At 37.2% G+C, this 5,098-nt stretch overlaps 1 protein-coding gene across 9 annotated transcripts in view; it reads left to right on the top strand.

The window, feature by feature from the left end:
- Window positions 1-4,854, top strand: part of sorcs1 (sortilin-related VPS10 domain containing receptor 1) — a 129,522-nt gene extending 124,668 nt beyond the window's left edge. For 4 of the 9 annotated variants that reach the window (XM_017035303.2, XM_017035301.2, XM_017035302.2 and 1 more), the window contains 2 exons: window positions 636-722; window positions 1,779-2,097. The gene's annotated coding sequence lies outside the window, so the exon portion shown is untranslated. Of the gene's footprint in view, window positions 1-273; window positions 388-635; window positions 723-1,778; window positions 2,255-2,714; window positions 2,813-3,028; window positions 3,108-4,677 lie in introns of those variants that run through there. The other 5 variants (XR_003050692.1, XR_003050690.1, XR_003050691.1 and 2 more) reach the window with 5 other exon arrangements.
- The last annotated feature ends 244 nt before the right edge of the window (window positions 4,855-5,098 follow it).

Raw genomic sequence — 5,098 nt, forward strand, 5'->3', positions numbered from 1 at the left:
CAGTATATATATATATATATATACAGAATATATATATATATATACTATATATATATATATATATACAGTATATATAGCTGAAATAACTATTAACTAAAATAATAAGCTTTTCACTATGAGCTTTTCTATTACAGTCGTCAAAGCACGCTCTATCAAAGAAAAGGTTCTAAGAGACTAAACCAAAAATAAAAACAATGTGAATGTTAACTGTAGGGGGCGCGCTGATATTGGAACCTTTGTATAACGGAAATAGGAATACGTTGTACTTTTCTTACTTCCGGTTGCGGATCCGGCGCACGAGACACACGAATGTTTGTCGTTTGGGCTTCCAGCGGGCGTTCAAGTCAAATAACTGGATACGGTGGCTGCATCTGATTGATTAAAATGGTGAGTTTTTTTGTCGGTTGTATTTTGTTTGAAATGGTAGTCGTTCGGTCGAGACCGTGTGTGTTTCGGCAGCAAACATTAGGTTTTGTCAGAAGTTAAAATTATTCGTAGTTAGTTTTTCGTCCTAAATAATGAACATAGAGTTGTCGTGGTAAATAAGAAATTGCCCGTTGACAGGAGTTTGTTCTGGGCTGATGCACCTTTTTGTTAATATTAAATTAACTTGCAAATATTGCTTTTCTTTACAGAAACCCATACTGCTGCAGGGACACGAACGGTCCATCACTTAGATCAAGTACAACAGAGGACACCTGTTTACCGTCGCTAAAGATCCAGTGAGTGACACGACATGATTGCGCTTAACAAGTGCCACCAATGACTATAGGATAGTAATGAGTTTGACGTCAAGAATATGGAATGTCCACGTGAAGCTACAAATGGCAACACGACTCTGCTAGTCACAATTCTCTAATAGTTTTGACTTGCAGTTGTGTTACAAACAAGGCTATTTGCTCTACAGTCCGTATGATATGAAAATCATACTTTACATTCATGTGATCATGAAAAGGGCACACGACTAAGGCCAGTAAATTGATGTACAGTAAACCCTTGTTTTTCGCGGGGGTTACGTTCCAAAAAGAACCCTTGATAGGCAAAATCCGTGAAGTAGAAATCTTTATTTTTTTTACAATTAAATACTCAGAAAAAGAAGAGAAAGAACGAACAAACCATTTTACAGTCTCAACCATTTGTTTCACAAATAAAGTAAAATAAAAGTACTTTAGAAACGTTTCAACAAATAACTTCTGTAATGTACTGTCAAATAATAATTTTAATCATCAACGTGAACAGAAGGCTTCAAATTGCGGAGATTAGCACCGCCCACCGTGAACGGGAGAAATTTAAAAATGATTACTTTGTCACCGATAGACAGCATCTTCCGCTGCCTTTTGGTCCCTACCGCAGGTTCTTTTGCCGGTCCAGAGCGTTTTGTCGACATTATGGGGTTTGATAAACTCGAAATTGCAAGAGAATTTGCACGTACGTAATGTCAATTTGGCAAGCTGTTTTACGTACGTGTACATATTAAACCGCAACGTTATTGGCGCACAGGTAGAGAAGAAGCGGAGTGACTTTTTAGCCAATCAGAATGCAGAACACAATGCACGATGCAAATCCGTGAAGTAGCGAAACAGTGAAAAGTAAACCGCGTTATAGCAAGGGATCACTGTATATTCATTCAGATTAAAAGGAAAGAGGTGCAACAAGGATTTCTTCCTGAGGTTGTTGGTGGCGTCAGTAATTTAGAGCAAGCCAATAATTTGTGAAGCGAAGCCATGATTGCATTGAAGCCTTTTAATATTTACCTTCAACACTGTCTCCCCACACAGGTGGCCAACGTGTGGTAGAACTCGGTAACTACAACGGACACACGGAGCTGTGCCATGTCCTCACCGGGGATTTTATAAGTTGATATCACTAATAATTAGCGATATGAAGGCCCTAGCACTTTCTGACTAGTGTCAGAAAATATAACAAAAGTGAAGGTGAACTCAAACAATAAACACTATAAACAAGGGAAGACTGGTATACTGCAACACTGTTATGACATTAAAGGTTATGTTATTATGCAACAGCAGTGTTGTGAAACCAGTAAAAGCATAATAATTGTAATATTGTGATTAATTGTCTGGCAGTTATTGTACCAAGTAAATGTGAAATCATGACACAGTTGACCTTAGCGTACGCTCATGAATTGCTGCCACGATACATGCTATGTTCCCTAACTGTCTCTTATCAGGGGACACCAAAAATGTTTTGACAGGATCAGCTGACAACAGCTGTCGACTGAGGGACTGCGAGAACGGTGGGTGAAATGAAAATGCAGGTGATGGATGGATAGAACAAAAATGCACAAATAGGTAAAATACATTAAAACACATGAGTAGCAGCACACTGCCAATGAATATGGGAAAACAGTGGATGTTAGTAGGCAATTATTGTTGCCATGTGGTGTTGATTGCAATCTCAATTAATATATAGTATATTTTTGTTATACTATTTGTTTTCTAAATTAATTTGGTATGATGTGTATGTATAGTAAAGTATACCTCCTATGATATGTATATACAAGCAGAACTAGTATAATTATAAGGATGTTATGTGAACAAGTATATAAAATAAATATATAATATATTAAATATATGCACAGTGTAAATAGTTAAGTAGTGAAATAATGGAATTAAATAAAGAGTTAGCATATAGGTGGTACCAGCAGACATTTTAGTGTTTAATTTTTGCTCTGTCTCTTCTTTAATGTCTGCCAGGTTCGATTTCAGCGGCAACATCATCATGTCTTCCACAGACGAGCAGATGGGCTGTCAGTGTTTCATGAACTTGTTCGACCTGATGGATCCACAGATCGGTAGGTGATCGTAATGCGCAACATAAAGAAATTAATACCGTAAAAGAAACATGACTTCAGATAGTACACGGCTTCCTGATTACTGCTAAAGAAATAATTTGCACACAGTATTATAGAAGTGAAATACTGAAATAATGAATCACAAACAGCATCTTTTGTAGAGCTTGTGACAATGAGGAACATTTTTTTTGTTGTTTATTTGTCAATATTCTGGAGAAGTCCTGAAGTCAACGACATCCATCCGTCTGTAGACCTCACCGTGTTCATCAGTGCCTCAATGGACAACACTGCCAAGGTGAGCACTCTTATGTAAATGATTGATGTGAAAACAGTTGTTGAAAAATGTTAGAAATAAAGTAATCAGAATGACATCTGGCTGGCCATCAAGGAGAACGCCCAGAGAAGAGTTTGGTTTTTAACCTTAAAAATGAAACCTGAGTTTTTAGTTTTTGAAGGTGAATAAAGAAAAGAGTTGTCCAGGAAGATGCTCAGTCATCCAGGTCGAGGTGGAAGAGTTCCATTAGGCAACTGGACGTGAAAAAGAGGCTTCTTCAGTGCTGACTGGCAGTGGGGAGTACAGCAAATATATACTGCGGGTGTGACAAAAAATAAAGCTACTTCAGGTCCCTCCTGTCGGGTGGGCCGTTGGGGTCAACAGTCGTTAGGAGTCTGATGAGTCGTTGTAATCCTCATCAGAATGGTTGTGGTACGTGGATGATGTTGTGTCTCAGCCCACCTCCTCTGTTGAGTAAAAGTTTCATGTCTAGTTGCCTAATGGAAGTCTTCAACAAAGAAAGGAGTTATTGTTTTCCTTTAAACTCTTGTACTCGTCATTGTTTATATATGTATGGAATTGTGTGGTGACCCTCCAGTCATTTGTGCTAATGACCCACGTACTTTTGTAGAACAACAGAAATAATTGAATCAAAATGTATTTGACGGTATTTATTGATTGTTTGTAATACAAGTATGTGTTAACTGGAGTAAACAAATGACAATTTGTTGAGGGTTATAAGAAGATAAATCAAAAAGGCCACACAGTAGTAGGTGTGGTTATTTTGTGTGTCCACTTGTTCATTTATTTACAATGATAATTTCCTTCAGTCTTGGCGTGTTGATCAGTCTGTCCATACTACAGACCTGGTAATGTGAATCCACTGACTTACGTACTTTTACGGGAATAGACTTTAGAATATTATAAGTACATCTTAGGAGAAATGAGTGGTACAGTTTGAAATGAACTGACTGTTATGGTTTTGGGTGAGAGGTTAAATGTCTTAAAAAAAAACAACTTGGTCCAAGACTTGTGAACACAGACTTGTGGCCATTGCACTTTCATTGTGAGCTGTATTTGACTTCAAAGACTGTTGTCAACCTTCCAGAATAGGCAGAACTGAAGAAGCCTCTTCTTCTAAAGGTAAAAGTTCATTATGAGCTGTATGACTGTTATAAACCTTCCAGAATAAAGAAAATTGTTGAAAACACTGTGCGCATTCATTTCCTGATATTTGAATCACTCACTGTGAACGAATCACTCACTGCGAGTGAATCAGTCTCTGAATTAATCACAAATTGTCAAAATGAGTTTTACATTCACTTGTCCTCTACTAGGAGTTTTCATTTGTGGTGTACTGCTCGGGCTGGACAGATTTGTTTTCGCAGAGTCGTTCACAGATTTGTTTTCGCAGAGTCGTTCCTGCAGATTTGTTCAAAGCTTCATACTTGCAGATTCGTATCATTTGTCATGTGACAGACAGCTCGGGTCTCGTTTGCTCTCATTCATCTTAGTCACTGTTACACGGTTAAACAACAATGACAGGGAGGATGAAGGACCCAAGTCATTGTGGTGTGTTTCTCTTTCTTAGGTAAACCATGTTGCCTTAAGTATCGTCGGAGAACTGCAGCCTGCTTTACAATGCCCACAATAGGGCTAAAGCCCCACCAATCAGATAGAAGAGTGGATGTCCCCTATTAATGGAAAATCATGCATTATAAGCATGAAGGAACATGAGGTAACTGTTTCATAATAATAATACCTTATAATTTCATTGCTATTATATAGTGGACTTATATATATTATTATTATATATGGACTTATATATGGAATATATATATATATATAAATATATTCAAATGACTATTGGATATAGCATATTTTGAGACAAACCAGTATTTAAAGGCATTTCTGGCACTATTTTTGCATTTTTTTGTAATGGTAAGGTGTAAGGCATGTTTTTAGTGATATTTTGAAAGTTATCACTAAAAGTCCAAAAAGTATTTTATATG

The sequence above is a fragment of the Cynoglossus semilaevis genome, chromosome 9 (genome assembly GCF_000523025.1).
Source record: "Cynoglossus semilaevis isolate Cse_v1.0 chromosome 9, Cse_v1.0, whole genome shotgun sequence".
NCBI lineage: Eukaryota > Metazoa > Chordata > Actinopteri > Pleuronectiformes > Cynoglossidae > Cynoglossus > Cynoglossus semilaevis.